This window comes from Mobula hypostoma, chromosome 12 (assembly GCF_963921235.1).
Source record: "Mobula hypostoma chromosome 12, sMobHyp1.1, whole genome shotgun sequence".
Taxonomy (NCBI): domain Eukaryota; kingdom Metazoa; phylum Chordata; class Chondrichthyes; order Myliobatiformes; family Myliobatidae; genus Mobula; species Mobula hypostoma.
In genome coordinates, this window is record NC_086108.1 from 4,428,342 (window position 1) to 4,450,814 (window position 22,473).

General features: G+C 48.5%; 1 protein-coding gene across 1 annotated transcript in view; it reads left to right on the plus strand.

The window, feature by feature from the left end:
- LOC134354575 (zinc finger protein neuro-d4-like) overlaps positions 1–22,473 on the plus strand; it is a 170,263-nt gene that overhangs the window by 35,165 nt on the left and 112,625 nt on the right. The gene's annotated exons all lie outside the window — the stretch shown is intronic.

The following is a 22,473-nucleotide window of genomic DNA, read 5'->3' on the forward strand; positions in this document are numbered from 1 at the left end:
AGTGAGGAGGAATAGATTGAGATGGCAGATAAATGCGTGTCTGAAGAATTGGAGCGGGGAGGGGGGGATTCAGATTTCTGGATCACTGGGGCCTCTTCTGGGGCAGGTGTGACTTGTACAAAAGGGACGGGTTGCACTTGAACCTGAGGGAGACCAATATCCTTGCGGGCAGATTTACTGGAGCTGTTGGAAGTGGTTTAACCACATATGGCAGGGAGATAGAGCTGCGGATGAGCCAGCAGGTTTACAAGTAGATGATGGGTGTAAGATGAATGTAAGGAAAGACAAGCCAATGACTGGGTACAAATGCAGACAGAACGAAGAGTTAAATTGTACCACAGAGATAAAATTCAGAAGGGCAAACAATGCAGGACTGAAGGTGCTGTGTTTAAATGTGCGTGGCATTCGGGATAAGGTGGACGAACACATGGCGCAATTAGAGATTGGTCAGTATGATGTTGTGGGCATCATTGAGTTGTGGCTGAAAGATCATAGTTGGGAGCTTAACATCAAAGGATATACTGTGTATTGAAAGGACAGGCAGTAAGGCATAGGTGGTGGTGTGGTTCCGTTGGTAAGAGATGGAATTACATCTTTAGAAAGAGGTGACATACGGTCTGAGAATGTTGAAACTTTGTGGGTGGAGTGAAGAAAATGCAAGGGTGAAAAAAACAATTATGGAAATCACAAATAAATAAATAAAAATAGGCACCCGTTAGTCTCGTGAGACCATGGATTTGTACCTTGGAAGGTTTCCAGGGCACAGGCCTGGGCAAGGTTGTATGGAAGACCGGCAGTTGCCCATGCTGCAAGTCTCCCCTCTCCACGACACCAATGTTGTCCAAGGGAAGGGCATTGGGGCCGATACAGCTTGGCACCAGTGTCGTCGCAGAGCAATGTGTGGTTAAGTGCCTTGCTCAAGGACACACCATGCTGCCTCAGCTGAGGCTCGAACTAGCGACCTTCTAAACTGACGCCTTAACCACTTGGCCATGCGCCATCACAGGAAATCATATATAGGCCTCCAAATAGTAGCCAAGATGTGGGGTTGAGATTGCAAAGGGAGCTGGAAAAGGCTTGTAATAAGGGTAATGTCACAATTGTGTTGGGGGACTTCAATATGAAAAGGGACTGGGAAAACCAGGTTAGTGTTGGATCACAAGAGAGGGATTTTGTTGAATACCTACGAGAAGCAGCTTGTGCTTGAGCTTACTAGGAGAAAGGCTGTCTCAGATTGGGTGTAGTGTAATAAACCAGATTTTATTAAGGAGCTTAACGTAAAGGAACCCTTGGGAGGCAGTGATCATAATATGATTGAATTCATACTGCAGTTTGAGAGGGAGAAGCATAACTCAGTATTGCAATGGAATAAAGGGAATTGCAGAGGTATGAGAGAGGAGCTTGCCCAGATGGATTGGAGGAGGATACTGGTGGGGATGTTAGCAGAATAGAGGTGTCTGAAGTTTCTAGGAATAGTTCACAAGGCGCAGATAGATACGTCCCACAGAAGAAGTAGTTCTCAAATGGCAGGGGTAGGCAACTATGGCTGACAAGGGAAATTGAGGACAGCATAAAAGCCAAGGAAAGGGTATATAAGGTAGCAAAAGTGAGTGGAAAGTTGGATGATTGGCAAACTTTTAAAAACAAAAGGCAACTAGAAGGGAAAAGATGAATTATGAGGGCAAATTAGCCAATAATATAAAGCAGGATACTGAAGGTTTTTCAGTTATATAAAGAGATTGTATATTGGACCATGGAAAATGATGCTGGTAGGGTAGTAACAGGGGACAAAGAAAAATTGCAGATAAATTTGATAAGTACTTTGCTTCAGTCTTCACTGTGGAAGACACTCGCTGTATGCCAGGAGGTCCGTGAGTGTCAGGGAGCAGGAGTGAGTGCCAATGTTCTTACAAAGGAAAAAGTGCTCGGCAAACTGAGAGGTCTTAAGGTGGATAAGTCACCTAGGCCAGATGGACTGCATCCCAGAATCCTGAGAGAGGTTGCTGAAGAGATAACGGATGCATTGGTCCGGATCTTTCAAGAATCACTTGATTCTGGCATGGTCCCAGAGGACTGGAAGATTGCAAATGTCACTCCACTCTTTAAGAAGGGAGGAAGGCAAAAGAGAGGAAATTATAGGCCAGTTAAACTAACCTCAATGGTTGGGAAAGTGTTGGAGTCTATTATTAAGGTTTCAGGGTACTTGGAGACTAATGATAAAATAAGTCAAAGTCAACATGGTTTCTGTAAAGAGAAATTTCCCTGACAAATCTGTTAGAGTTTTTTGAGGAAGTAACAAGCAGGGTGAATAAAGGAGAGGCAGTGGATGTCACTTACATGGATTTTCAGAAGGTGTTTGTTAAGGTGCAACACATGAGGCTGCTTAACGATAAAAGCCCTTGGCATTACAGGAAAGATACTGGCACGGATAGAGGAATAGCTGACAGGCAGGAGGCAGTGAGAGGGAATAAAGGGGCCTTCGCTGGTTGGCTGCCAGTGACTAGTGGTGTTCCTCAGGGGACAGTATTGGGACTGCTACTTTTCACATTGTTTGTCAGTGATTTAGATAATGAAATTGAAGTTTGCAGATGATACGGATGGAGGGGTAAGTTGTTGCTGAGGAAGCAATGTGATTGCAGCAGGACTTCGATAAACTGGAAAAATGGGCAAAAAAGTGGCAGATGGAATACTGTTTTGGGAAATGTACGATAATGCATTTTGGTAAAAGAAACAATAGTGTGGACTATTATCTAAGTGGAGAGAAGGTTCAAACATCAGATGTACAAAGTGACTTGGGAGTCCTTGTGAAAGACTCCCAGAAGGTTAATTCACAGGTTGAGTCTGTGGTCCAATAAATCCAATGTTGGCATTTATTTCAAGAGGAATAGAATATAAGAGCAAGGAGATAATGCTGAATCTTTATGTTAGGCTGCACTTGGAGTATTGTCAATAGTTTTGGGTTCCAAATCAGAAAGGATGTGTTGTCATCGGAGAGAGCCCAGAGGAGGTTCACAAGGATGATTCCAGGAATGAAGGGGTTAACATATGAGGAGTGTTTGGCAGCTTTGGGCCTGTACTGACTGGAATGTAGGAGAATGCATGGTGATCTCATTGAAACCTACCGAATGTTGAAAGGACTTGTTAAGATGGATGTGGAGAGGATGTTTCCTATGGTCGGGGTATCCAGAACTAGAGGGCACAGCCTCAAAATTGAGGGGTGACCTTTTAGAACAGAAGTAAGGAGGAATTTTTTTTAGCCAAAGAGTGGTGAATCTGTGAAATGCTCTGTTCAGACTGCGGTGGAGGTCAAGTCCGTGGGTATATTTAAAGTAGAAGTCGATAGATTCCTAATTGGTCAGGGCTTCAAGGGATACAGTGAGAGAGCAGGTGTATGGGGTTGAATGAGATCCGGGATCAGCCATGGTGAGATGGCGGAGTGGATTCGATGGGCTGAATGGCCTAATTCTGCTCCTGTGTCTGATCTTGTGGTGTAACACTTTACAGTACAGGCAACCCCGATTCAATTCCCATCACTGCCTGAAAGGTGCTTGTACGTTCTTCCCCTGACTGCGTGGAAATCTACCAATCTCTGCCCCAAATATACATAAAGACTTGGCCTCCACAGCTTCCTGTGGCAAAGAGTTTCACAGATTCACCACTGTCTGGCTGAAGAGATTCCCCCTCATCTCTATTCCAAATGGACGTCCCTCTAATCTGAGGCTGTGTCTTCTGGTCTTAGATTCCCCCATCATAGGAAACATCCAATGCAAGTCCACTCCATCTGGGCTTTTCAACGTTCCATAGGTTTCAATGAGATTCCCTCTCATTCTTCTGAATTCCAGTGAGTGCAGGCCCAGAACCATCAAACACTCCTCATAGAATAAGCCTATATGGGAGGAAAAGGTTAGATTAATCTTAGAATAGGTTAGAGGGTCAGCACAACATTATGGGCCAAAGGGCCTGTACTGTTGTGCAAAACCAATTAAACTCGTAATTGAATGCCTAACTAAACTGATCCCTTCAGCCTACACATTGGCCATGTAGCCACAGACTTCACACTCTGGTGCTAGTGACTGGTGTTGGTTTGCAGTCATCAGTATTTGGACCGCTACTTTTCACGGTATACGTTAGTGATCCAGAAGATGAAATTGATGGCTTTGAGGCCAAGTTTGCGTACAAAACAAAGATATGTGGAAGGGGCTGGTAGTGTTCAGGAAGCAGAAGGACTTGGGCTGATTAGGGGAATGGGCAAAGAAGTGGCAGATGGAATACTGTGTTGGCCATGCCCTTTGGTAGAAAGAATAAAGGTGTAGACTATTTTCTAAATGGGGAGTGAATTCTGAAATTGGAGGTGCAAAGGGAGTTCTCGTGCAGGCTTCTCTGAAGCATCATCTGTAGGTTGAGTCGATGGTAAGGAAGGGCAAATGTACTTTCAGAGAACTGGAATATAAGAGCAAGGATGTAATGCTGAGGCTTTATAAGGCACTGCTCAGACCACACTTGGGGTGTTCTGGATGTCTTGTCTTCTGATTTCGGAACTCAGAGCCCTCCGATGCATTGCAGAAAGACATCACATGGAAAGATCGCAAACAGGAGAAGATCTGCTGATGCTGGAAATCTGAGCAACACACACAAAATGCTGGAGGAACTCAGCAGGCCACGCAGCCTCTGGGAAAAAACGTACTGCCAAAGGGTCTCAGCCCGAAACGTTGACTGTACGGTTTTCCATAGATGCTGCCTGGCCTGCTGAGTTCCTCCGGCATTTTGCGCCAGTTACATGGAAGGATTGGCTAGGTTGGAAGAGAGTCCCAAAGACATTGGGCAGGGGTGGGAGAGAGTCCTGGGACATTGGGCAGGGGTGGGAGAGAGTCCTGGGACACTGGGCAGGGATTTGAGAGGGTCCCAAAGACATTGGGCAGGGGTGGGAGAGAGTCCTGGGACATTGGGCAGGGGTGGGAGAGAGTCCTGGGACACTGGGCAGGGATTTGAGAGGGTCCCAGGGACATTGGGCAGGAGTGGGAGAGAGTCCTGGGACATTGGGCAGGGGTGGGAGAGAGTCCTGGGACATCGGGCAGGGGTGGGAGAGAGTCCTGGGACACTGGGCAGGGATTTGAGAGGGTCCCAGGGACATTGGGCAGGGCTGGAAGAGAGTCCTGGAGGCAATGGAGGTGGTGGTGCACGTCAGCACAAATGACTTCGGGAAGATGAGAGACATTTTGCAGCGTGACTTCAGAGAACTCGGAAGAAGTCTGAAAAGCAGGACCTCCAGGGTGGTTATCTTGGGTTTGCTTCCAGTTCCTCGTGCTGGAGAGGACATGAACAGGGAGACAGGGGATCTGAATGTGTGGCTGAGGAGCTGGTGCAGGAGGCAGGGATTTAGTTTCTTGGACCACTGGGATCTGTTTTGGGGTAAGGATGAATTGTACAGAAGGGACGGGTTGCACCTTAACAGATGGGGGACGAGCGTTCTGGCAGGCAGATTAGCCACTGCTACACGGGTGTGATTAAACTAAGTAGTGGGGGGGGGGGACAAACTGGAAATATAAGAATGGAGTTAAAGGGAATGAGAGAATAAGAAAAGTTAAGAAAGACAACAGATTTGACGGGGCAGAAAGATCAGGAAAGGATAGGAGAGTATGGGCAAGTGCAAAAGGAATCGATGTGAAAGGTGAGGGGAGTAAAAGTATTATTTTAAAAGGATTAAAAGTATTATATATGAATGCACGGAGTATAAGAAATGAAGTGGATGAGCTTGAGGCTCAGTTGGAAATTGGCAGGTATGATGTTGTGGGAATAACAGAGACATGGCTGCAAGAGGACCAGGGCTGGGAAATGAATATTCAGGAATATACAGACAGGTTGGCAGAGGGGGTGGGGTGGCTCTGTTGGTGAGGAATGAAATTCAGTCACTTGCGAGGGGGACATAGAATCAGGAGATGTAGAGTCAGTATGGATAGAACTGAGAAACTAAGGGCAAAAAGACCCTGATGGGAGTTATCTACAGGCTCCCAAACAGTAGCCTGGATATAGGGTGCAAGTTAAATCAAGAGTTAAAATTGGCATGTCGCAAAGGTAATACTACGGTTGTTATGGGGGATTTTAACATGCAGGTAGACTGGGAAAATCAGGTTGGTAATGGACCCCAAGAAAGGGAGTTTGTGGAACGCCTCAGAGATGGATTCTTAGAGCAGCTTCTATTAGAGCCTACCAGGGAGAAGGCAATTCTGGATTTAGTGTTGTGTAATGAGCCAGATTTGATAAGGGAACTCGAGGTAAAGGAGCCATTAGGAGGTAGTGACCATAATATGATAAGTTTTCAAATACAATTTGAGAGGGAGAAGGGAAGATCGGAAGTGTCATTATTACAGTTGAACAAAGGGGACTATGGACACATGAGGGAGGAGCTGGCCAAAGTTGACTGGAAAGATACCCTAGCAGGGATGACAGTGGAACAACAATGGCAGGTATCTCTGGGAATAATACAGAAGATGCAGGATCAGTTCATTCCAAAGAGGAAGAATGGTTCTAAGGGTAGTAAGGGGCAACCGTGGATGACAAGGACAGTATAAAAATAAAAGAGAGGAAGTATAACATAGCAAGGATGAGCTGGAAGCCAGAGGATTGGGAAACTTTTAAAAAGCAACAGAAGATAACTAAAAAGGCAATTCGGGGAGAAAAGATGAGGTATGAAGGTAAGCTAGCCAAGAATATAAAGGAGGATAGTAAAAGGTCCCGACGAAGGGTCTCGGCCTGAAACGTCGACTGCACCTCTTCCTAGAGATGCTGCCCGGCCTGCTGCGTTCACCAGCAACTTTTATGTGTGTTGCTTGAATTTCCAGCATCTGCAGATTTCCTGTTGTTTGCGAGGATAGTAAAAGCTTCTTTAGGTATGTGAAAAGGAGAAAATTAGTTAAAACCAAAGTTGGGCCGTTGAAGACAGAAGTGGGTGAATTTATTCTGGGGAACAAGGAAATGGCAGACGAGCTGAACAGGTACTTTGGATCTGTCTTCACTAGGGAAGACACAAACAGTCGCCCAGATGTAATAGTGGCCAGAGGACCTAGGGTAACGGAGGAACTGAAGGAAATTCGCATTAGGCAGAAAATGGTGTTGGGTAAACTGATGGGACTGAAGGCTGATAAGTCCCCGGGACCTGATGGTCTGCATCCCAGGGTACTTAAGGAGGTGGCTCTAGAAATCGTGGATGCATTGGTAATCATTTTTCAATGTTCTATAGATTCAGGATCAGTTCCTGCGGATTGGAGGGCAGCTAATGTTATCCCACTTTTTAAGAAAGGAGGGAGAGAGAGAACAGGCAATTATAGACCAGTTAGTCTGCCATCAGTGGTGGGGAAGATGCTGGAATCAATTATAAAAGATGAAATAGTGGCACATTTGGATAGCAGTGGCAGGATAGGTCCGAGTCAGCATGGATTTACGAAGGGGAAATCATGCTTGACTAATCTTCTGGAATTTTTTTGAGGATGTAACTATGAAAATAGACATGAGAAAGCCAGTGGATGTAGTGTACCTGGACTTTCAGAAAGGTTTTGATAAGGTCCCACATAGGAGGTTAGTGTGGAAAATTAGAGCAAATGGTATTGGGGGTAGGGTACTGACATGGATAGAAAATTGGTTGGCTGACAGGAAGCAAAGAGTAAGGATTAACGGGTCCTTTTCAGAATGGCAGGCGGTGACCAGTGGGGTACCACAGGGCTCGGTGCTGGGACTGCAGCAATTTACAATATACATTAATGATTCAGATGACGGGATTAAAATAACATAAGCAAATTTGCAGATGACACAAAGCTGGGTGGCAATGTGAAATGTGAGGAGGATGTTATGAGAATGCAGGGCGACTTGGACAGGCTGGGTGAGTGGGCAGATGCATGACAGATGCAGATTAATGTGGATAAATGTGAGGTTATCCACTTTGGTGGCAAGAACAGGAAGGTAGATTATTATCTAAATGGAGTCAAGTTAGGAAAAGGGGAAGTACAACGAGATCTGGGTGTCCTTGTTCATCAGTCACTGAAAGCAAGCATGCAGGTACAGCAGGCAGTGAAGAAAGCTAATGGCATGCTGGCCTTCATAACAAGGGGAATTGAGTATAGGAGCAAAGAGGTCCTTCTGCAGTTGTGCAGGGCCCTGGTGAGACCACACCCGGAGTATTGTGTGCAGTTTTGGTCTCCAAATTTGAGGAAAGACATCCTTGCTATGGAGGGAGTGCAGCGTGGGTTCACTGGGTTAATTCCAGGGATGGCGGGAATGTCATATGTTGGAAGATTGGAGCGACTGGGCTTGTATGCACTGGAATTTAGAAGGATGAGAGGGGATCTGATTGAAACATATAAGATTATTAAGGGATTGGACACGCTAGAGGCAGGAAACATGTTCCCGATGTTGGGGGAGTCCAGAACCAGAGGCCACAGTTTAAGAATAAGGGGTAGGCCATTTAGAACAGAGTTGAGGAAAAACTTTTTCACCCAGAGGGTTGTGGATCTGTGGAATGCTCTGCCTCAGAAGGCAGTGGAGGCCAATTCTCTGGATGCTTTCAAGAAAGAGATGGATAGAGCTCTTAAAGATAGCGGAGTCAAGGGATATGGGGAGAAGGCAGGAAAAGGGTACTGATTGTGGATGATCAGCCATGATCACAGTGAATGGCAGTGCTGGCTCGAAAGGCCGAATGGCCTACTCCTGCACCTATTGTCTATTGTCTAATAGCCAAAGGTGGAGGAGGGTCCTGAGGAGATTGGGAGAGGGTCCTGAGGAGATTGACCAGGACTGGCAAAGAGTCTCGGAGAGGGGGTGGGAGAGAGCTCCAGAGACATCAACTAGGAGTGTGAGCGAGCATCCTGATTGGATTGGCTGGGAGTGGGAGAGGTCCTGGAGTGTTTAGTGAGGGTTCCAAAAGGTTTTGGGGAGAGGTGAGGGGGTTCCAGAGACATTGGGCAGGGGTTGGAGTGAGACCCTGAGACATTGGACAAGGGTGGGAGAGAGTCTCAGGGACATTGGACAGGAATGGGAGAAGGTCCCAGGGATATTGGACAGGAATGGGAGAAGGTCCAAGAGACATTAAGCAGGGGTAGGCAAGGGTCACTGGGATGTTGGGCAGGAGAGGGAGAGGATCCCAGAGGAACTGACAAGGGGTAGGAGAGGATCCCCAAAGTATTGTTTGGGGGGTGGGAGTGAAGGTCCCGGAGGGACTGAGAGCATGGGTAGGTTTGAACACAAGGAGGATGATTTTAAAACTGTGGGTCTGATTGATGAAAGCCGGTCAACTGTTTGACTTTCAAACCTGAGCCGACCAGTGTTTGGGGCGCAGGAGTCCAGCGGTGGTCTGGAGTTGGTGGCCTAGTCTGCTGGAAGCGCACAGGCCTGTGTACCCTGGTCAAACACAAGCAGCTGAAAGTACACGGGTCTGTGTTCCCTGGTCAAACACAAACAGCTGGAAGCGTACGGCTCTGTGTTCCCTGGTCAAACACAAGCAGCTGGAAGTACACGGGTCTGTGTTCCCTGGTCAAACACAAGCAGCTGGAAGCGCACGGGTCTGTGTACCCTGGTCAAACACAAGCAGCTGAAAGTACACGGGTCTGTGTTCCCTGGTCAAACACAAGCAGCTGGAAGCGCACGGGTCTGTGTTCCCTGGTCAAACACAAGCAGCTGGAAGTACTTTGCACGGACAGACCCTGCTGTGCTGGGCGTGCCTGCCCCCCCTGGCTAAACACTCCCCCCACCCCCTCCCACACCTCTGCTGTTTCTGAGAGCCAGCACACTGCCTCTGGCTCACCCACACAATCTCACACTCAATTCTTCCCTGCGGGAAGATATTCCACCCACCCCCCAACCCGACAGGGAGCCGCTGGGCAGTAATCAGGCACACTTGTACACAGCAACTCAGCTGTCGGCACTGTAGTTACTTTTAACCCTTTCACAGCCCTCCCACCCTTCAGCACTGACCTGAAACTAACTTACATCTGATGTTCTCAGAAATAATTTTATTCGCGTAGTTGAAGATTGGCTTTACTTGTCACTCGTACATCGACACATACAGTAGAACGCGCCTTTTGGCGTCAATAAGCAATACGGTGTTCTGAAGTGTGATGGCAGAGGGAAGAAGCTGGCCCTAATCGTTGAGTGTCTCCTCCCTGATGGTAATAACATGATTGGGGCGTGTCAGAGGCAGACAAAACTGGAGGAGAGCGCAGACTGTTCTGGAATGTTCTACAACTTGGTGTGAGAAGGCAAGGGTATAATGTTGAGGCTCCATAAGGCATTGGTCAGACCACACATGGAGTATTGTCAGCTGTTTTGGGCCCTTATCTAACGAATGATATGCTGACATTGGAGAGCTACAGTGGAGGTTCACGAAAATGATTCCGGTATTGAAAGTTTTCATCTGAGGAGCGTTTGATGGCGCTGGGCTATACGCACTGGAGTTTAGAAGAATGGGGGGGGGGATCTCATTCAAGCGTATCGAATGGTGAAAGGCCTAGATAGGGTGGATGTGGAGAAGATTTTTCCTATAGCGAGGAGTCTAAGACCAGAGGACACAGCCTCAGAATAGAGGGACGTCCATTTAGATTGGAGATGAGGAGGAACTTCTTTAGCTAGAAGGTGGTGAATGTGTGGAATTAATTGCCACAGGCGGCTGTGGAGGCCAAGTCACTGGGTATGTTTAAGGCAGAGGTTGATAGGTTCAAGAGTAGGCTTGATGGGCCTAATAGCCTAGTTCTGCTCCTATGTCTTATGGTCTAAGGCACCACAAAAAACACGTTAAAATTATGTAGAATCTTTAGTGATGAGGCTAAATCTCCAAAGGTCTGGGATTAAAAGCTGAAATTCTGACTTGATGATGATGAGTGAAATTTCATCGACTCCACTCAGTGGAACTCCGTGTCCTGAGTATTCTGACCAGTGAAGCCTCTGAGTTTTCATCAGGGGCCCCCACCACCCAGGCCATGCTCCCTTCTCATCGCTGCCATCAGGAAGAAGGTACAAGAGCCTCACACCACCAGGTTCAGGAACAATTATCACCTCTCAACCATCAGGCTCCTGAACCAAAGGGGATAACTTCACTTAACTTCATTTGCCCCATCATTGAGATGTTTTCACAACTTTCAAAGACTCTTCATCTCATGTTCTCAATATTTATTGCTTATTTATTTATTCTTTTTTTCTTTCTTACTGCATTTACACAGTTTGTTTGCAGTTTACAGTTCCTGATGTTTACAGTTCAATAGGTTTCAGTAGGTACATTTAATGTCAGAGAAATGTATACAATATACATCCTGAAATTCTTTACAGTAACTATTCTATAGATTTGCTGAGTATACCCGCAGAAAATGAATCTCAGGGTTCTATGTGGTGACATATATGTACTCTGATAATAAAATTTACTTTGAACTTTGAACTAATGTGCAATGCAATCCCAGCATTGCACCCACCACTCTCTGCGTAAAAAAACAACCTTGCCTCTAATATTCCCCCCCCACATACTTTCCTCTGATCATGTTGAAATTATGGCCCCTGGTATTAGCCATTCCTACCCAGGCTGTCCACTCGATTTAAGCCTTTTATCATTTGTACACCTCTTGTACTTGTGTGTGGCGGCATCTGCCTGGATCAAAGTTCAAAGTAACTTTACAATCAAAGTATGTATTTGCTACCATGCACTACTTTGAGTTTCATTTCCCTACAAGCAAGTACGGGAGAAAAGAAAAGCAGTAGAATTTATGAAAACTGTATATGAACAAAGACTGACGAACTCACAAAGGTTTTCTCTCCACTCCAATTCTTATTCTCTCTCCTTTCCCCCTTTTCCTTCCCCTTCCTCTCTTTCATTCCCTCCTCCGATCCTGCCTTCTTTTCTCCCACCCCCACCCCTTCCCCCTAGGTTCCTGGGGCCCCAGCCTAATGTCAGTGAGAATCCCGCAAACCCTTTCCCTCTCTCTTCACAGCGTTGCTGTCGATGAATACCAGGCGCGGTTCTACGGCAATCTCCCTGCACCGGTTATCCTTTAACCCCAGCCTCGTGAGGTGAAACTCTCACAGGCTCTCCTTGGCTCCCTGCCGAATACTTTAAATAGTTTTTTTCTCTACGCTCCAATCCCCCTTTATATATTTTAGCTGGGTTTACATCTGCCTGGCACATGTCAATAATTGAAGCCATTTTGCATTCCAAGGTACAGATGGCAAAATGCCTGAACCTGTAAGTATTGTAAGTTCCTCAGATTGAAAGATTTTGCATCTATCTAGATGCCTTCGTTGAGGTCAAAATTCCAGTTGTGGAAACTCCTTGTCTCTGAAATGGCCTCCCCATCTCCCCCCACGGCACACTTGAAAGTTGCTGGGTTGTTATCAAAGCGAGCTAGGGTTGAATGGCCGGCCTCACTCCGTGCTGCAAGATGCACCCCAGCGGTTATGAACAGAAGGGATTTAATCCCAAACCAGGACAGGGAATATTACTGGTGTTTTTTTGTAATATATTTTACTGTTGTCGGATGTACCCAGTGACAAACCTTTTGTCAGTATTTTCCCGTTCCCATGAACTGGGGAGGTGGGTCATGGTAGTGTAACGCGATGATTCTCTGTTGCACATCGATAAAAGTTGGCCAGCAATTTTTCAGGCAGGTTAGCTCTCGTTAAACACCTCGGGTGTTCTATATAGGACCTGTTCTAAGTCCTATTCAACAACCATGTCTCGATGTCAGTCTTCACTGGCTCCCACTCCAACAGCCCCTCTGCTATTAAATCCCCACACTAGTCCTTCAACTCCCACACTACAGCCCTCACTCTGCCTTCTCCACTCTCCCCCAACACTGGTTACTCCATCAGACATGGGCCTAGCGGCCTACCTCTCGCAGCCTAGTTCTCCTCCCTCACCATATTCCTCCCCACCATTACTGTATCCACAAGAAGCACAGCCTCAAAAGGGTAACGTCTGCCACAAACGACCCCTACCATATGGGCCATCTTCTTGCATCTTCTTGCATCTATCCATGGCCAGAGGCTACAGTAGTCCGAAGGTTCAACACCAGCTCTTGAACCAACTGACAGAACTTGAAACTCTGTCTCAGTATAGTAACAGTATGTTCACTTTGCATGAAAAAGGCCCCTTTTCTTCAAATTGTATGATTTTTGGAAAAAACCTGAATATTGTATGTTTGTTTAATGGGACTGACTCACTCACCTGGCCCAATACTCCAGAATACCCTCAGCAAATCCCAACACTCTTCCTCTCTCACTGTCCTTCCCTAGTCTTTACTCTTACCCTTGCCCTCTCTCACTCCCTCCCCTACCCCTTCCTCTTCCAACCCCTCCCACCCCCACACCTCCCCTTCACCCCTCACCCTTCCCCTTCCCCCTTCCCCTTCCCCCTTCCCCTTCCCCCTTCCCCCTCACCCTTCCCCTTCCCCTTTCCCACTCCCCCTCCTCTTCCCCTTCCCCCTTCCCCCTCACCCTTTCCCCCTCCCCTCCTCTCTCCCCTCCCCCTCCCCCTCCCTCTTCCCTCTTCCCCCTCACCCTTTCCCCTCCCCCTCCCTTCCTACCCCTCTCCCCTCCCTCCTTCCCCCTCCCCCTGCCCCTCCTCTCTTCCTGTCCTGCCTCCCCCTCCTCTCCCTCACTCACGCTCTCCCTCTCTCTGCCTCTCACTCGCGCACACTCTCTCACTCGCACTCTCCCTCTCCCTGTCTCTCACTCGCACTCACTCTCTCTCGTACTCTCCCTCTCGCGCTCTCTCTCACTCACACACTCTCTCTCGCTGTCTCTCTCTCTCTCTGGCACTCTCTCACTCTTGCTCTTTCCCCCTCTCTCTCTTTCCCACTCCCGCTCTCGCACTCTCTCTCTCACTCACACTCTCTCTTTGCTTCATTGGAATGCCTCTCTCTACTTCGCTGAGCTTTGTGTTACCTGGCCCCCTCTCCCCCTCCCCTTCAAATCCACCGGCCTCCCCTTCAATCCCACCGGCCTCCCCTTCAAACCCACCGCGGCCTCCCCTTCAAATCCACCGGCCTCCCCTTCAAATCCACCGGCCTCCCCTTCAAACCCACCGGCCTCCCCTTCAAACCCACCGCGGCCTCCCCTTCAAATCCACCGGCCTCCCCTTCAAATCCACCGCGGCCTCCCCTTCAAATCCACCGGCCTCCCCTTCAAATCCACCGCGGCCTCCCCTTCAATCCTATCAGCCTCCCCTTCAATCCTATCAGCCTCCCCTTCAATCCTATCGGCCTCCCCTTCAATCCTATCGGCCTCCCCTTCAAACCCACCGCGGCCTCCCCTTCAAACCCACCGCGGCCTCCCCTTCAAACCCACCGGCCTCCCCTTCAAATCCACCGGCCTCCCCTTCAATCCTATCGGCCTCCCCTTCAAATCCACCGCGGCCTCCCCTTCAAACCCACCGCGGCCTCCCCTTCAAATCCACCGGCCTCCCCTTCAAAACCACCGGCCTCCCCTTCAAACCCACCGCGGCCTCCCCTTCAAATCCACCGGCCTCCCCTTCAATCCTATCGGCCTCCCCTTCAAACCCACCGGCCTCCCCTTCAATCCCACCGGCCTCCCCTTCAAACCCACCGGCCTCCCCTTCAAACCCACCGCGGCCTCCCCTTCAAATCCACCGGCCTCCCCTTCAATCCCACCGGCCTCCCCTTCAAACCCACCGCGGCCTCCCCTTCAAATCCACCGGCCTCCCCTTCAATCCTATCAGCCTCCCCTTCAAACCCACCGGCCTCCCCTTCAAACCCACCGGCCTCCCCTTTAAACCCATCGGCCTCCCCTTTAAACACACCCAGTCCCCTGGCCTCCACAGCCATCCGTGGCAATGAATTCCACAGATCCAGCACCCTCTGATTAAAGAAAGTCCTCCTCCTCTCTACTGTCAAGGGACACCCCAGTATTCTGAGGCTGCACCCTTTGGTCCTAGGTTCCCCCGCTATCGGAAACACCGTCTCCACATCCACTCCATCAAGGCCTTTCAACCTTTGATGGGTTTCAATAAGATCCTTCCCTTCCTCCTCCCCCATTCTTCTAAACTCCCGCGAGTACAGACCCAGAGCCATCATATATTAACCCTTTCATTCCCGGGATCATTCCCGTGAGCCTCTTCAATGTCAGCACTTCCTCTCATAGACAAAGGGCCTGAAACTACTCACAAGGTTCCAAGTGCAGCCTAACCAATGTCTCATAAATCCTCAGCGCCACATCCTTGCTTTTATATTCCATCACCACCCCGAGGCAAGAGAACAGGTTCCAGAAGCCTCAAGGAGAACGAGCGAGTCCCCCTCATACTCCTTTCTATTGACAGGTGAGCCCTCTGTAAGACGTTTATGTGATTATGAAACACCTAGATGGAGTAGACAGCCATTTTCTTTCTCCCAGTGTTGGAATATCTAATAGCAGAGAGAGTATGGATATGGCAAAGTTATTTCCCATGGTAGGGGAGTCTAGGACAAGAAGGCACGACTTCAGGATTGAAGGACGTCCATTTAGAACAGAGATGCGGAGAAATTATTTTAGTCAGAGGGTGGTGAATCTATGGAATTTGTTGCCACGAGTGGCTGTGGAGGCCAAGTCATTGGGTGCATTTATGGCAGTGGTAGATAAGTTTTTGATTAGTCATGGCAGCAAAAGGAATGGGGAGAAGGCAGGGGAGTGGAGATGACTGGAGGAATTGGATCAGCCATGATTGAATGGCAGAGCAGACTCATAGTCATAGTCATAGTCATACTTTATTGATCCCGGGGGAAATTGGTTTTCGTTACAGTTGCACCATAAATAATAAATAATAATAAAACCATAAATAGTTAAATAGTAATATGTAAATTATGCCAGTAAATTATGAAATAAGTCCAGGACCAGCCTATTGGCTCAGGGTGTCTGACTCTCCAAGGGAGGAGTTGTAAAGTTTGATGGCCACAGGCAGGAATGACTTCCTATGACGCTCTGTGCTGCATCTTGGTGGAATGAGTCTCCGGCTGAATGTACTCCTGTGCCCACCCAGTACATTATGTAGTGGATGGGAGACATTGACCAAGATAGCATGCAACTTGGACAGCATCCTCTTTTCAGACACCACCGTCATAGAGTCCAGTTCCATCCCTACAACATCACTGGCCTTACGAATGAGTTTGTTGATTCTGTTGGTGTCTGCCACCCTCAGCCTGTTGCCCCAGCACACAACAGCAAACATGATAGCACTGGCCACCACAGACTCGTAGAACATCCTCAGCATCGTCCGGCAGATGTTAAAGGACCTCAGTCTCCTCAGGAAATAGAGACGGCTCTGACCCTTCTTGTAGACAGCCTCAGTGTTCTTAGACCAGTCCAGTTTATTGTCAATTTGTATCCCCAGGTATTTGTAATCCTCCAGCATGTCCACACTGACCCCCTGGATGGAAACAGGGGTCACCGGTACCTTAGCTCTCTTCAGGTCTACCACCAGCTCCTTAGTCTTTTTCACATTAAGCTGCAGTTAATTCTGCTCACACCATGTGACAAAGTTTCCTACCGTAGCCCTGTACTCAACGTCATCTCCCTTGCTGATGCATCCAACTATGGCAGAGTCATCTGAAAACTCCTGAAGATGACAAGACTCTGTGCAGTAGTTGAAGTCCGAGGTGTAAATGGTGAAGAGAAAGGGAGACAAGACAGTCCTCTGTGGAGCCCCAGTGCTGCTGATCACTCTGTCGGACACACAGTGTTGCAAGCACACGTACTGTGGTCTGCCAGTCAGGTAATCAAGAATCCATGATACCAGGGAAGCATCCACCTGCATCGCTGTCAGCTTCTCCCCCAGCAGAGCAGGGCGGATGGTGATGAACGCACTGGAGAAGTCAAAAAACATGACCCTCACAGTGCTTGCTGGCTTGTCCAGGTGGGCGTAGACACGGTTCAGCAGGTAGACGATGGCATCCTCAATTCCTAGTCAGGGCTGGTAGGTGAACTGGAGGGGATCTAAGTGTGGCCTGACCATAGGCCGGAGCAGTTCCAGAACAAGTCTCTCCAGAGTCTTCATGATGTGGGAGGTCAATGCCACCGGTCTGTAGTCGTTGAGGCCGCTGGGGCAGGGTGTCTTCGGCACAGGGACGAGGTAGGACATCTTCCACAGTACAGGAACCCTCCGGAGCCTCGGGCTCATGTTGAATACATGGCGAAGTACTCCACATAGCTGAGGGGCACAGGCTTTGAGCACCCTGGTACTGACACCATCCAGTCCTGCAGCCTTGCTTGGGTTGAGATGTTTCAGCTGTCTTCTCACCTGTTCAGCTGTGCAGCCCACCGTGGTGGTTTCATGTGGGGAAGGGGTGTAATCATGAGAGCAGGGTGGGGACTGTGAGGAGGGGTAGGAGGGGAGAGTGGAATATGTGTTGGTTGGGGGCCGACAACAGATGGCTCATGTGGGGGTTGGGCAGGGGTCACAATGTCACATCTGTTAAAGACCCAAGTGGCCTACTTCTGCTCCTATATATCAAGGTCCTAACTTTAAAGAAGGTGTTTGTGGCAAGTTGTCTTTTTGCACAGAATGTGCTGTGGGGGGTGATGGTAGCGGCAGATATGATAGCAGTGTTTAAGAGGCTCTTCGATACACAGATGTGCAGAGATTGGTGGAATATTTCATTCAGAGTTTCAGGAGGTTTGGTTTGTCACCAAAGACACTTGCAAATTTCTACCAAAGTACCGTGAAGGACATTCTAACTGGCTGATATGTAGTTGGGGGTGGGTGGGGATGGAGTTGCACAAGATTGGAAAAAGGTGCGGAGAGTTGTAAACTTAGTCCACTCCAAGCCTCCGTAGAAATTCCACAGATTCACCACTCTCTGGCTAAAGAAATTCCTCCTCATCTCTGTTCTCAAGGGACGCCCCTCTATTCTGCAGCTGTGCCTTCTTGTCTTAAATATCCAGGATATCTTCAAGGAGCAATGCCTCAAAAAGGCAGCATCCATCATTAAGGACCCCCACCACCCAGGACATGCCCTCTCTTCATTGCTACCATCAGGGAGGAGGTACAGGAGCCTGAAGACCCACACTCAACGATTCAGGAACAGCTTCTTCCCCTCTGCCACCCGATTTCTGAATGGACATTGAACCCATGAACACAACCTCACTACTTTTGCACTACTTATTCCATTTAATTTTATATATCTATTTCTTATTGTAATTCGCAGCTTTTATTTTTACTGTACTGCTGCCACAAAGACAGCAAATTTCTCAACAAATGTCAGTGACATTAAACCTGATTCTGATTCTGAACATTGGGTCGCGAGAAGGTCACGGTCAAAGAAACTTATTATCAAAGTACACACAGTCTACGTTGGGATGCATTAGTGATAATTTTTCAAAACTCTTTAGATTCTGGACTAGTTCCTGAGGATTGGAGGGTGGCTAATGTAACCCCACTTTTTAAAAAAGGAGGGAGAGAGAAACCGGGGAATTATAGACCGGTTAGCCTAACGTCGGTGGTGGGGAAACTGCTGGAGTCAGTTATCAAAGATGTGATAACAGCACATTTGGAAAGCGGTGAAATCATCGGACAAAGTCAGCATGGATTTGTGAAAGGAAAATCATGTCTGACGAATCTCATAGAATTTTTTGAGGATGTAACTAGTAGAGTGGATAGGGGAGAACCAGTGGATGTGGTATATTTGGATTTTCAAAAGGCTTTTGACAAGGTCCCACACAGGAGATTAGTGTGCAAACTTAAAGCACACGGTATTGGGGGTAAGGTATTGGTGTGGGTGGAGAATTGGTTGGCAGACAGGAAGCAAAGAGTGGGAATAAACGGGACCTTTTCAGAATGGCAGGCAGTGACTAGTGGGGTACCGCAAGGCTCAGTGCTGGGACCCCAGTTGTTTACAATATATATTAATGACTTGGATGAGGGAATTAAATGCAGCATCTCCAAGTTTGCGGATGACACGAAGCTGGGCGGCAGTGTTAGCTGTGAGGAGGATGCCAAGAGGATGCAGGGTGACTTGGATAGGTTGGGTGAGTGGGCAAATTCATGGCAGATGCAACTTAATGTGGATAAATGTGAAGTTATCCACTTTGGTGGCAAAAGCAGGAAAACAGATTATTATCTGAATGGTGGCCGATTAGGAAAAGGGGAGGTGCAACGAGACCTGGGTGTCATTATACACCAGTCATTGAAAGTGGGCATGCAGGTACAGCAGGCAGTGAAAAAGACGAATGGTATGCTGGCATTTATAGCAAGAGGATTCGAGTACAGGAGCAGGGAGGTACTACTGCAGTTGTACAAGGCCTTGGTGAGACCACACCTGGAGTATTGTGTGCAGTTTTGGTCCCCTAATCTGAGGAAGGACATCCTTGCCATAGAGGGAGTACAAAGAAGGTTCACCAGATTGATTCCTGGGATGGCAGGACTTTCATATGATGAAAGACTGGATGAACTAGGCTTATACTCGTTGGAATTTAGAAGATTGACGGGGGGATCTGATTGAAACGTATAAAATCCTAAAGGGATTGGACAGGCTAGATGCAGGAAGATTGTTCCCGATGTTGGGGAAGTCCAGAACGAGGGGTCACAGTTTGAGGATAAAGGGGAAGCCTTTTAGGACCGAGATTAGGAAAAACTTCTTCACACAGAGAGTGGTGAATCTGTGGAATTCTCTGCCACAGGAAACAGTTGAGGCCAGTTCATTGGCTATATTTAAGAGGGAGTTAGATATGGCGCTTGTGGCTAAAGGGATCGGGGGTATGGAGGGAAGGCTGGTACAGGGTTCTGAGTTAGATGATCAGCCATGATCATACTGAATGGCGGTGCAGGCTCGAAGGGCCGAATGGCCTACTCCTGCACCTATTTTCTATGTTTCTATGTTTCTATATGCGGAGAAAGGAAGTGCTTCAAGGATAACATCAAAATCAGCTGAAGAAATTCAACATCACATCTAAAATCTGGGAGGACACTTCATTCAACAGGTACACCCGGAGGAAATCTGTTCCAGAGGGAGCTGAGCTACATGAGAGCGACCACCGCTGTCCCACAGAGACCAAGCGGCAGCTGTGAAAGGCGAGAGTGAACAACCAAAAGCAACCACAGCCACCACTTACTGCACCAGAGTGTGTGGTCCCAGATCGGCCTCCAGAGTCGCCAATAGACAACCCCTGAGGAGAACATCCTACTCGACTCGAGTGATCGTGTTACTGCTACCTTGGGATTCATCTTCTTGAAGATATTTACAGGAGAAAAGAAATGCAGTAGATTTTACAAAAATGCTGGTTGTCCATCATGTCCGACGATGACAGGAATCCTGTGCGGGAGAGTTTTTAAAGAGGAAAAGTCGTTGCACTGGGGCAGTTCCACTCTCTCAACTTCAGAAATCCGGGTCCAGTGGTACGAACAAGTGTCACAAACTGGGGTCTTCCATGGCCGTGGTGGATGACGATGACGTCTTCTGTGCCTGGTCATGCCCTTCGCTCTCCACGGAGCGTTACAGCACCGCCTTCTCACTGTAGATCTGATCCTCTGAGTGTGCCAGAGCTGACTTCACTATCCCTATTTGTCCTCTGGCTGCCCCTGTCTCGCCGGGATATGAGGCTGCCGGCTACCCTCAGCTAGTTTAGCCCGCTTGTCGAAGTGGTGTGTGGGGATGTGGCTGCTGTCACAAGCAAACAGCCGCAGGTGAGAGCTGGGTGTCCAGTGGGAGCCAAAGGTGAGTGAGCTGTCCCAGAATGGGCAGGACAATCCCCTTCACCAGAGGTGCCCCCCGGAATGGGCAGGACAATCTCCTTCACCAGAGGTGCCCCCCGGAATGGGCAGGACAATCCCCTTCACCAGAGGTGCTCCCCAGAATGGACAGGACAATCTCCTTCACCAGAGGTGCCCCCCGGAATGGGCAGGACTATCCCCTTCACCAGAGGTGCCCCCCGGAATGGGCAGGACAATCTCCTTCACCAGAGGTGCTCCCCAGAATGGACAGGACTATCCCCTTCACCAGAGGTGCCCCCCGGAATGGGCAGGACAATCTCCTTCACCAAAGGTGCCCCCCGGAATGGGCAGGACAATCTCCTTCACCAGAGGTGCTACCCCTCCCTGGACCGGCCCATGCACTCCAGTTTTTATGAAAAACTGTACATAAACAGACAAAGACTGACAAACGACCAATGTGCGAAAGAAGACAAACTGTGCAAATAAAACATAATAAAATGGTGGATTCTGGTTAACTGTGCCATTGGTTAAACAGGGCCGCCGCTTATTTGGGACAACTCTTAAACAAGAAAAACTAATTGAGAAAATAGCCAGGATTCCCTTTGTTTATTTGGGACATTATGCTGCTTAATTGGGACAGAGACTATAGCTGATCAGTTTCTAACTAGCATCAATTGCACAATCTTCTGTGGTCATTGGACACTACACTGTGCTTCGAGTGGGCGTTTTGTTACTCAGCTAAACAGTAGTTTGTGACTTTTTTTTAACCTTTTAACAATTTCCATGAAATTTCGGCAGCCACTTAATTGGGCGAAAAAGTACTGGTCCTGATGAACAGAATCTGTTCTATTGAGACCAAACTGTAAAGAGTCCTTGGAAGTGAGTCCTTTGTTGTGGAGTCAGTTCAGAGTTGTGGTGAGTGAAGTTATCCACACTGGTTCAGGAGCCTGATGGTTGTGGGGTAATAACTGTTCCTGAACCTGGTGGTGTGGGACCTGAGGCTCATTGTGGTGAGTGAAGTTATCCACACTGGTTCAGGAGCCTGATGGTTGTGGGGTAATAACTGTTCCTGAACCTGGTGGTGTGGGACCTGAGGCTCATTGTGGTGAGTGAAGTTATCCACACTGGTTCAGGAGCCTGATGGTTGTGGGGTAATAACTGTTCCTGAACCTGGTGGTGTGGGACCTGAGGCTGCTGTATCTCCTTCCCGATGGCAGCAGCATGGCCCAGATTAGACTGGACTAGTGAGTGAGCTTTAACTTTAGTTTAAATAGTTTGGCACCACCCTGTGGGTTGAAAGACCATTTCTGGTGCTTTCTGTCCAGGGTTCTGTGAGGTGCAGTTAAAATGGCCAACTAACATCTATCCGTGTCTGGTTTGTGGGATCGCACTGTACATACCTTGCTGGGCATCTGTGAGATTCAGAGGATAGTCCCAGTAGTGGTTCAGGATGCTGGGGTAGACTTGGAAGTTGTTAAACCTGGGACCCTGTATGTCCAGACGGAGGGGGTAGTGTCCGGGATGGAGGAGGGCGTCTGTCCCCCTCACGGAGGGGAGGGAATTCAGTGTCCCGGACGGAGGGGTGGGAATTTGGTGTCCCGGACGGAGGGGGGGTGGATTAAGCTGGTATCCCGGATGGACGGGAGGGAATTCGGTGTCCTGGACGGGGGGGGGGGGGTGGGGAGGGATTAAGCTGGTATCCCAGATGGATGGGGAGGGAATTCGGTGTCCTGGGCGGAGGGCGGGGATGAAGCCGGTATCCCGGACGGAGCAGGGGAATTCGGTGTCCCGGACGGAGGGGGTGGAATTCG